Consider the following 12,068-nt stretch of genomic DNA (forward strand, 5'->3'; position numbering starts at 1 on the left):
CAGGAAAGGAGACCTTAAATGATTCACAGTGAGGAAAAAAAAAAAAAAAGTCATGTTGCTCAGAACTTACTTTGATTCAGATGTAGCAACTTTGCAAGTCTAATAATGCAGCTTTTGGCCTTTAGTGTTATTTACAGGAAAACTGAATTTGAACAGACCTGCCAGGTTTGTTTTAAAAAAGGGAAAGGGCTGGGGTTTTATTTACACACCCACATCCCCCTAAATCAGTTTGACACTGCAGCATAGAGTCAATGCCCTCTGGTTGGCAGCCTCATTACCATCAGTAATGAATGTAACATCTTAAAATATAAATAATTTATGGTGTAACACCAAATATAGTCTAGAAGGAAGAAGACATTGGGGGAAACGGGGATCAGAAAAGGCTAGAGTGAGTCAACACAGGCACCTCTGTTTCCATGGAATTAAGAGCATTACCCAACCTGCCGTAACAGCAATCCAACTGCAGCCCAAACAACCGGGCCAACTTGGGAAAATATTGCATCAGATTATCAAAAAGGAAAGTCTAGTACTAAGCAAGGAGGGAGATCTCCCAGGTGGGCAACATGCTGGACTGGGACCCAGCAGGAACCAAATTTATTTTCCAGCTCAGTTGCCAATTTCTGTCCCATTCTAGGCACAACCCCTAACTGCGAGGGGGAGGAAAACTGTATAAATAAATGAAAAATTTTAGCAAACAGCTGTTCTGGTATAAATACCTTGTCACATCCCATTTTATGCTTGTTGAAACAAACTTTACCCATGCTTCCTCTGCTGCGCTTGGACTAATTTATCATGCATTATGTATGTTGCTCCATCTCAGTGTTTAATTATTCATGAATCCCTCCACTCTCGCCCCCTTTTCCCTTCCACTTGCACGAGGATCAATCAGCACGATTCACCAACTCAAGCCCTTCATCGCCACCAGCTCTCACGGTTGTGAACCATCAGCCTGGCCCAGGTCTGGGCATTGCCAACTTCTGCCAGAGAAGCCCAAATCCTGCATGTTGACTGACTGCTTTGTTTTCAGACCTCAGGAAGGCACAGGAGCACCGTGTTAGACCAGGAGGCTGATGCATGGGCATGTCAGCCTCCCTGTGGGCTCCCCAACAGCTCTGCTGCCCGTTGAGCATGTCCTGTGGGCTGGGGAAGAGGCTGGTGTACCACCAAAAAGCGTGGTGTGGCCACCAACGTGTGCCCCAGAAACCCCAACGGGAGGTCCCAACCAACCTCCCCTCAGCCCCCAAAGGGGCGGGGGGCCTGAGGAGCCACCTCGGCCTCCCCTCCCGCTCACCCCCAAGGGCCCTGAGGACACTCACCTGGGATGGGAATCCCTGTTTCTCTCAGCAACATTTCCACTTCATTTCTATTGGGAGGGAAACCTCTGAAGACGGGGGACCTACGCGCGGGTGACACAAGGGCCAGGCGCTGGTCCCGTCCCGAGCAACGGAGGCAGCGGGGCAGACTGGTGGGGCGGCCCGGTCGGGCGAGGAGCTCGGGCCTAAGGCGGGAGACGCACAGCGGGTGTCGGGGCTCAGGCGCTGGCAGCAGCGGGGCGGCCGCGCTGAGGAGAGGGGCCGGGGCTGCCCCGCGCTGGGCGGTTCCCGCCGGTTCCAGCCGGTTCCAGCCGGTTCCCGCCCGGCCCCACCAGCTGGAGGCGCCTCAGGGACAACGTCCCCACAAGGGCGCAGTGCCGCCGGGCAGCGGGGGGCGCCGTGAGGAACGGCCCTGCCGGCAGCCGGGCCGGGGGAGGGAGAGCTCGGCCGCCGGAGCAGGGATTCCCCCCTGCCGGGAAGGTGCGAGGAGGGACCGTCATGGCTGGCCGCAGCCCCCTCACCATCGCCCTGGGCCGCCCCGGGCAGAGGGGCTGGGAATGAGGGAGCCAAGTTGAGCCTGAGGAAAAGGGAGGTGTGTGTCTTTGTTTCTCACTATCCAAACGTATTTTAATTGGCAAACCATTAATTTTCCCCAAGCTGAGGCCATTTTTCCTCAGTGATGGTAATTGGTAGGCAGTCTGCCGGTCTTTATTTTGGCCCAAGAGCTTTTTTTGTCTTATTTTTTCCCCCCGTCCTGTTAGGGAGAGGGAGTGAGAGAGCAGCTGGGTGGGTGTCTCCAGCCAGCCACAGTCAACCCACTCCATGTTGTTATTTATCAAACTACAGCCTTGCACTTGTTTTCTTTCCTGTTAGCTTTATCTCACCAAAATTTATCTTTACCTCTCCACTATTTATTCTTCTTTAGATTTTTTGTGGGCCACATGGACAATTTTCCCATGTGTTTTGCCCTCTCTAGCACACTTGGATTTCTCCACATCTCTGTGCCTCAAGGTACATACCCTCAGGGTGACAGGTACATCTTTGTTTCCACAGTAGTACCACCTCTGTGTTTAGCCCGCTGTTTCAGGGTGCTCTTATGTATGAACCCATGGAATAAGATATTCCATACAGCACAGTAGCTTTTGCTGTGAGCCAGTATCTTAAAAGCTGTTCTCAACTGCCAGTGCCACAGGACTCTTGCTTTAACTCATGTATGTGTTCAACAGGATCATGCATGGGAACCATGAAGCCTTCCTTAGAAGAAGCTCTTTGATGCCAGCCTGCTCCTTCCGAGTCAGCTCCCCAGCACGCAAGGCTATAGGCACAGCCAAACTGAGGAAAAGTAAGAAATTATTACTGGCTTCTCAAACTTAAGTACCAGATACTATTGCTTGCATTTTATTCTAGCCCCCATTTCCAAACAGCCACAAATAGATTTGTGTTAAAAAATCCAACCTTTTTCCTCTTTTAGTAAGAGTGGTGTGCTGCAGTCTACAAGAGGTGTGTATCTTTTGTCACCACTGTTCAACTGGCCCCTCGCCTGCGCTGCATCGCAACTTCAGTTAGCAGAGAATGCCCCAGTCAGCATCACTGGTGAATGCATCACGTATAATATGCTTTTTTTAACTTTTAAGGCTTCCCCTCCAGCTTGCATAACGTTACTCAGCTGATCTCTTAATTTCCTGCATGCAAAACTCAAGCTCTTTGTTCTGAAACCACAGAGCTTTCATCTGCTGCCAAAGGGGAATCCATCTGGGTGCCGTGACTTCCGCCCTTTAAAACGAGTCCTCCCCGCACCCGTTAGCAGGCGGCAGGCCTGCGGCTGCCTTCAGCATGCCTGCCTGGTTTTGGTGTACCAGCAGAGCAGGGAGGATGGGAGACAGCAAGTGTCCTCGGGCTGCTCACAACCCCCTCCTTGCAGCTAGAACAGTCAGCTTCCAGGGCGGAGGGGCTTGCCCAGGTGTAGCAAGACCCTGATCATCAGCATGGTTTCTGTTTGCTTTCTGCTTTCCCTGTGAAGTTACTTAGGAGTAGTTGGCATCTCATTCAACTGTGTGAGTTATTTGGGGTTTTCCCATCTGTTGCAGCCCTGTTGTGTCTCCTGGTTTCCTGTGCTGTGGCTCTGCTTGGCACGGAGGGGCCTGGGCTGCTCCTGGGGAGTGGCCCGTGACAGGGAGACAGAGCCCTGCGAGCTCCTTGGCAAGGCACCACAGGGAAACGCTGCTCTGTCCACTGTGACTTCTTGGGGTAGCCCCTCAACTGGTTGTGCGTAACAAGAACTCGATCAAAAAGCCAGCCACATCCTCAGATGACTGATTTACCCCAAAAGTCTCTTCCCCTACCCACAGTCTTTAGCACCGGCAAGTCCCCCTAGCCTGGCCACCCTCACACCTGCTGCCTGTGACTTTGCCCAGCTCCGACCCCCACCTGATGTTTCGGTTTCATCGCTGGGGTTATTTATTGCTGTAATTAGTCAATTGATTCCCCAACATGCGAATACTGAGCCATCCTGAGACTGTCACTTCAAAGGACTTTTGTCACATTTGTCACCAATAATTGAACCGTCTCCACCCAAGCAGACTGCACTTTTGATCAAGAGTGTGCAGTTTGCTCCTAACTGTGGGCCAAGGGAAGCCCTGATCTGATCACACCGCTGGCTGATGTCCTAGTGAGCAGGGGAAGCTCACTTTGTTGTGCTTAGCAGCTCCTGCCTTTCAATCATGGGAAATCATAATTTGACTATTAGCAAGTAAGAATTCTCCTCACACACCAACGAAGTTAAAAGGCCACTGTCAGCTTGGAGCATGGTGCCTTCCCTATGGAGGCTGACTGGAGACTCCACACTGATCTCATCCTGCTGTTTGCCTGCTGGTTTCTGTACAGTCCCAGGTTATTAAGATGTTGTATTTGTTGCAATGGAATTATTTAACTATGCTTTATTTTTTCCCTTCTCTGTTGGGTGGAACAAGAAGAGGCACCACAGCCTCACTTCTGCAAACGTTTGCAGTATACACCTGCAGCAAAGCTCGCAGGTTTTCCCCACTGCAGCCCCTCGGCTCTGGCACAGCAAGAGTGTGCTCTGCTTCCCCCAGCCCACGGGAAAGCGGTTCAGCCCCACAACAGCTGCTGGCGAAGAAGACAGTTCATTTTGCCAGTCCTTTTTGTGGTGTTTCATAGGTGCTTGTGTGTCTTTGTTAACAATACCAGCATTCACTGTCCAGGCTTTGAATCGCCCCCAAACCCCTCTGATTTTATTCCCACTCCACCTGTTTTGCTGAAAGGAAGGACTTCTGAACATTTTACAAAACTGCCTTCAAATGTCTCCTAAATACTTTGTATCTAAGAAATCCAGAAGATGGTAGATAATTGCAAATGCTGCTTACTAGGCTGACCGTAGTCATCAAGCTACTGTCTTGTGCCTCACAGCTGCTGGTTATATTTATCTCCTGCCTCTGGTCATATCACTGATTGCAAACTCTCATCAGGAGATGGTCCTTCTGTCCTCAGCAGCTCTGTCCCCAGCCCAGAAAGCAGCCGGCTTGACAACTCCAGAGCCACCCTGCCTTTTCCAAAATAAGCTAAATAGCAAAGTCCTTGAAAGTGGAAATGTTCGCTGAGTGAAAGCCCAATCCTGGGAAAAATTGCAGGGTGGTGTTTTCTCTGAGTGCAGAGAGCAGCCTCTGCAGACTGTGGTGCCAGTGGTTGTGTTTGCACATAGATTCTGGCTCTGCCTAGTACAAGCACATACAAGATACTGATCACTGCGTATAATAAATTGCGACTGCAGTCATGTTTCATCTGGAACCAATTGACCGTATTCTATGGAATAATACTTCCACGTACTTCTAATGCTGCTTAAAGCCCGTGACTCTGAGAGAGCCTTAAGGCTCCAGTTTGGTCATAACATTTTGCATTCCTCAGACTGACTTGTAAAGTCTCAGCCTACCCAGCCATGCACGCTTGCATCACACTGGAATAACTTGGCTAGGGGAAAAAAAATTTGAGAAAGATACCTAACTTCTGTCTGTGAAATGGAAAGCTGAGCACTGAAGTACGTGATGGATGGCTCCGTGCAATGCTCTGCAGGAAAAGGCATATACTTTCTACAGCTGCTTAGAATAAGGCCCTAACTGAAATCTATAAATCAGATAAAACTGTGCAAAAAATACACGTTTTGTATATGTTGACCTATTTCAGTACCAAAATCTACACACAGAGAGCTATCAGGGTAATCTGTCTTCAGGTCTAGATAGCTCAGGTTACCAGCTGCAGGAAGTTTAAAGGGATATTGCCAATTGACATCCATATATACTCAGATCCCCTATTCTCTGTCCCACCATTTTCTAACTGGGTGCTTAATTTTGCTCAAAAAAAACCCAAAGTAAGCTCTGTTTGCCAAGGCCCTGAGCAAGCTGTTTGCTCTGGGTATGCCTTCATTCCCTCTCCTGTCTGACTTGCAAGGGTAAGGGAGCAGAGACAAGGTCACGTTCCACACGTAACTGAAACAGGTGCTTGCTTTGGATTTCTCAGCATTTCAGTCCCCTTGACTACAAAACACATTTTAGAGAAACAAAAATGGAATATACTTTTAAATCCCGATTGAAGTAGTCAGTGTTCATCTTTACTTTAAATTGCTTTTAAAAAAATGTCCAAATGGTGAAAAAATAAAAAGGGAAAGAAATTCCCAAGGAAGATTTTTTTCCAGGTACTGTGGAACTGCTCAGATCTTTGGTGGCATTTTTAAAGGCAACGTTTTCTAAAACTCTAAAGAGCTCATTTTCAAAATCCCAAGTGTCTTAACAGAACGAACATGACTGGTACTATCGTGCTGGCAGTGAGCTTGACAAATGAAAAGATTGATGGTCTCACTGCAAGTAACACTGAAATCTATTTTGCTGGCACCTCAGTCACATTTTAGATCATCATGGAGAGGAAAAACAATTCAATGGCTTTAGACATGGTTTACTATTAAATTACAGTGGGTTTAAAGGTTTGATCAATCCTTATTGTTCAGAAATTTTTCCCGCCGTTTTGGTAACTGGCTTCTGGAGCTCAGCTTTCTCCAGCACGTGCCAACCTGGCCTGTCACCATCAGCATGGGGAGCATTGCTCAGGCTGGGAGGCAGGAGCCAGGAGCCGTTCAGCCCGGCCAAACCCCGCTCAAAGCAGCTCTTCCACGCAACCAGGGCTGATCTGCGAGCACGGGAAGCTTGGAGGTGAAGTGTTATTTCTAGTTTTGATGTTTTCCTTGTTCAAAGGCAAAGGGTTTGTAAGCAGCTGGGTAGTTGTAGATACGTCTCCCAGTGGATTTAGAGCATTTGCTGAAGCTCCCTCACACACCCATCTCCATTATAGCTGTGCTTGTAAAAAACCACATATCTATCACTAGAGCTTTGCGTTGAACTCTAGCTGTGTTTCAGGCTGGAGATGGGAGAAGCCAAAGTAACTCAGCAGATGTTGCCGGATGCTTTAAAAGGTGCATTTAAAACCTCCCTAAGGACCTATGTAAGAAAAGGCACGGAAGAATCACTGCTAGTGTTACACACACACGCATAAACAGATCTGTTAACTGAAATAGCCTTTTAACTGTTACTCATACCGAGCAGTATGAGCAAGCACATCACTGTTTGCTGTCTTTATTGAGATATCTGCGCTGTGTTCAGCAAACCTATAAATCTGTTCTTGCTGGAACAGCTGCGGAGCGGGCTGATAAGCCGGGCAGTGAGCACGCAGCTGATAATGCTGAATAACCAGCTCCAGGCTGGTCCGAGCCAGAGCCCTCACACCTTGGACACGCACCATCACAAAATATCTAGGTATGAGCAAGACTCAAGTGTGAGAGCACTTCCCAAGGAAGCAAAGGATTATTTGGGATTGTCAGGCTAGCGCTGAACTTAAAGAGTTTCTGAAAAAAAGTCAGCCGATCAGGTGTCCAACACCCTGCATGAGGTACCCAGCCCGTGAGGAGCAGGCAGCCAGCCCTACGCAGGCACGGTGGCCTCGGCTTCGCCGGGGCGGGAGGGGGCGTTAGGCAGGGCTGGAGGAGGCAGGCTTTGCACCGACGGCGTGGGGAGAAGGAAGGGGACACAGCACATGGGGTGGGGGGAGGTTGTCAGGATCTGGAAGGAAGTGGAAAGGCAGCAGCCTGGCAGGAAAAGCTTTCCCCGGGAAGAACGCTGGTATCATGTGCCATCTGGAGGCTTACAGCAGGAATGAACAGGCTGTATTTCCTTTCTGGAGAGATGGCAATCACCTTTTGGGTAAATAAACACCTTAATCAGAGCTGACATTAGATCCACCTTTATCACAGAGCCTGTTTTTCTTCTGAGAGTACATTCCCGACACTGGAAGCACCACATCCGAAAACTGCCAGATAAAACAAACCTAAACAACCGAGTCCAGAATCTCTTCCAGGGGCTACATATCTTCTTGCCCATCCTGCCCTGCCCTGCAACAAGGGCAGAGACATCGCATGGGGTGTGGAGAGCACTCTGTCCCTAGCACACGCAGCACGCAGCTCCTGTGTCCCTAGCAATCTCCCTGTAAGCATGATGAATATACTAGGGATGGCCATGAAACACCAGCGTTACATCCGGAGCATCATTCCAAGAATCTGGCTTTTCCCTGGTCACTTGGAAAGCTGGAGGTAAAATGTGCACTAAAGTAACTCACTTTGGATCCAACTAGACTGGACTACCTTTTCTCAGTGAGTGCTCAGGTGCTAGCTTTGCTTCAGGCTGTCAGGAGATGATGTCTATTAATTTAAAATGAAATAAACACAGGAAAAGCAACTTGAATGAATAAATGCAGTTCTGCTAAGTAACAGGGGAAAAGAACAGGCCTGGATCCTGAATCTTTTTCTTCAGATCTAAGCTATAGTCAGAGAGAGCCTCCCAGCTTCTCCCCCTTGTGAGATGGACAAACAGCTCCTTCCCTTCTTCCCCTCCTGCTGCTTCCACGTCAGGTTTTCTGCTTCGCCTCCCCCCGCCCCACAGGCAGGAGGCTGGCATGGGCAAAGAGTTTGCCCAACCTGAGAGGAGGAAGAATGGAACGAAGCACAACACTGGAGAGAGACACCATTTGCTACCAAGTCTGTAAATGCTTCTGCAACGTGCTGAAAATGGAACCACTGGAAGCCAGGGGTTTCAACACCACAGAGCTGACTGGGACTCCCTGAAGTACGTTCCAGTACCTGGAGAAAGGAACTACGGTAACGTCTCTGGTGGGTATGAGAAGTGGGAGGACATTGCACCTGCCCAACTCAGAAGCAAGTAACTGCTGATCTTTACTTGCCCCTCATTCTGCCCCTGGAAAAAGTCATTGCATCTGCATTTTTTACTTCATTCTTACTCAGATCGCCCAGGAGCAGTTAAGACTAGCATCTTTCCCATCACTAAGAGGCTTTTTCTTTTCGCAAAAAGCAGAGCATGCAAGGTTTTCAGGTGTTTTTCCCCTTCCAAGCTCCCATTTCTGAGCCTTTTCTGCAAGAACATCCACATCTGTTCATCTCCAAACTCCATTTGCTGCCTGCTAACACCCAGCCAGGAAGGGCACGCAAGGGCAGCAGTATTTCTGACTACAGCCCATTTATCAAGCAAAGAACAGGACAGAAATGTTACTTCCTCTCCTCTCTGACCTCCGCCTTTTCAATCTCAAAGGCAGTAAAACTAATACAGACAAGACCAGGTACAGAATATGATTTCCAGACACATGGGTTCAGCTCTACCCACGTGAACAGGCGAACACTCCAAATGACAGCCAGAACAGCTGGCTTTACTGAAGTTCTAATATTTCAAACCTAAGTGATTTAAGGGGAGGGGAAAAAAAAAGTGAGGAATTTTGCTCCCTAAAAGCCTCCCTGAGGCTGATTGCCCCAGGCAGTGGTGGTCCTACACTGGGAGGGTCCTTCACAGCTTTGCTGCTGCAGAGGAGTCTCACCAAGACTACTCAGACAATCGTCGTGCGGCATCACGTGCTGCCACTGGAAGATGACAAGACAATCACGCTTTGCTCTTCCCATCCCACATGCAGTTGTTTCAGAGAACGTGGCAGAGTTGCCATGGATGATCATGAGATTTTACAGTGTCAGCACCCCATGATGAATTGGGAGAGCTGCTGAGCGCCAGTGTCACCCTCCAGGCATGTGATCCTCCTTGGGAGTGATTCAGATGGCAACCAGGAACAGAAACTAAGAATTTTAGAAGAAAGAGACTGAACCGAGGTAATTTTATATGCATCTACAGTCAGGTAATCTGTCATGAAGCAGCCAGCTGTAACATTACAAAGATATTTCTGCACCCCCTTCTATCATTGCCCCCTGACAACAGAACATCTCCTTCAAGGGATGACTAAGTCCTCACCCTTCATTTTTCTAGAAGTAAGTAAGTCCTAGAAACACTGGTACTCCCCCACGGCTATTTCGGTGAGTGGAAATCTTTCAATTGACCTTGGATGAAGGTATTGTTGCTTTAACTGGTACCAAGCTCTACATCTAGAGAAACCACCGACTGCCAGGACACGTTAGCATCAGGCCTTTGTCCTGCCACACAAGTCTCAATGACAGATTAGCACCCTCGCAGGGGGCCCCAGTGACCGTAACACACACCTGACCCCAGTGCCACCCCAGAGGATGGAAGCCCACCTTCCTTACCCATTATAAAGCCCTTCTAAATGAAATAAGTGTTTTGGCAAATTAATTTTATTCACAAGGAACTTAAAAGAAAAACCCAAGAAAGGAAAAGCAAGACAGAAAGTGCTCTAGGATGATGCTTTTTAATTGTTATTTTTATATCTTTAAAAACAAATCAAACCTTTAAAAACATTATAGACATGTGCTGAAATTTCCTGTACAACACATATGAAAACAATAAAATCTGTACATCATTTAAAGATATTCAACAGTCACTTATTTGAAACACATCAACTTTTCCCTTCTTAAGCAGGCCCCAAATGGGAAAAAAACCAAAACAACAAAACAAAACAGAAACACAGGAGATGTAATTGCCACACAGTGGAGCTTTCAGCCTGAAAAGCAATAGCTTGAGATAAGCAACAGCGAGAGAAAACACTGACCAGAGACAAATCTTGGCAATTATAACACAGAGAACATCAGATGGCAGGGAAAAAAAATATTTGCAGGAATTCGAGTCATCTTGACCAAGACAGATCCACAGGGCACACAGCACTACCTGTAATCCTCCTCTTCCTGCAGAGACAGCTGGTGAGGCACATCCTACTTACCTACATCGACACTAGGGTCAACTTCACGTTTACAACATTTTAAGCCTTACCATCCCAACTTTTTCCACCTGTACCTGGGATCAGCAGGTCATTTACCTCAAACTTCAGTCTCTTCTCGCAATGACTCGGTTTGGGGAAAACACATGTAATACAGTTGTATTAAAAACGGTGACACAAGTGAGAATTTGGCGCCTGCTTCCAACACCAAAACGATGGGCAGATAGGTTTGTTTTCTGTAAGGGTGTCTGGGTGGCAGTTAGGCAGAAACCATTCCACTAGCTCGTTGTCTGACGTTCTGCTGCGATATAATGCAAACACATGATCTAGCGCAGAAGATTCATCTCCCTCCCTTCTGTGCTACACAGAACAAGGGCCTTCTGAAGCAAGAAAGCATTTGCCACCCTAAGGCAGCAAGTTCCTGGGAGACCTGGAATAATGAATACTGGCTCTGTGCTCTGCACAGATGTGCAGTAATTGAAAGATTAAGAGAGGAAAAAAAATAACGCGACTGTAAGGGGCAGACTTTCCTCTCTCCCAGTTCCTTTGGAATAACGGGTCTGTTTGGTCCAAGTGGTTTATCTTTGTTTGTCATCCGACAGCAGCTTAGGAAGATTGCTGGGTGAGAGATCCACTATGTGGACTGCCAGTCTGGATGGAGTTGGGCAGGATCATTAACCTCGTGGTTTGGGTTTGTTTTTTGTTTTTTTTTTTTTAAAGTATTTCTGAGAAAAAGAGGAAAAAAAAACTATTCACAAACCCACAAGTGCTGCTACAAAAAAACCCAACAAACACCCAACCCAAAAGCTGAAGCACACTGTGGTTTGTCCTCCAGTTTTGCTCACACACAGCACATCACAATTTCACACCAGGTTGTAAAAAATTCCCCTGGATATCCATACAGTTACAGTTGTGCACCAGGAATTCCTACGTTTTCCTTCAGCTGACAGTGGATTCGATGAGGTCGCCACGTTCCACTGTAATGCCACGTATACTCCTAGTATCTAGCTTTTACTGACAACTCTGCTAAAATTAACAAAAAACCCCCAAAAAAACAAAACAAAAAAAGCAGCAGAATTCCAGGGACTCTGGTTATTAAACCTTCATAAGATTTTCACCACTTTATAGCTATATTCTATAGCATCATTCATAAACTTCATATTCCTCTGCAATGAAACCAGTGCAATGATCCAAAGACCAAAAAACATCCCCCCCAAGCTACTTAAGAAGTCCTTCATTGGTAATGCCTTTGTAAGTCTAACAGTTATGTACCAGCAAAATAAATCCAATCTAATCCTTGACTTGTAAAATTAGCAACTAGGGCTTTTCTGCTTGTTTGTTCTGTTTTTAAAAGGACCAGTTAAAACAACAGCAGCAGTACATTGCAAATAATTATAAAACAATTACATTAGATCAACGAGATGCAGGCAGGTAAGATGTGTCTCAGTTTTGAATGGCTAGAACAACTGAGAAATTGGTCTTTACAGCAGAATTTTGTGCAATTGGTTTTGGTAGAAA

This window comes from Leptosomus discolor, chromosome 12, assembly GCF_034619465.1.
Source record: "Leptosomus discolor isolate bLepDis1 chromosome 12, bLepDis1.hap2, whole genome shotgun sequence".
In the NCBI taxonomy this organism is placed as follows: domain Eukaryota; kingdom Metazoa; phylum Chordata; class Aves; order Leptosomiformes; family Leptosomidae; genus Leptosomus; species Leptosomus discolor.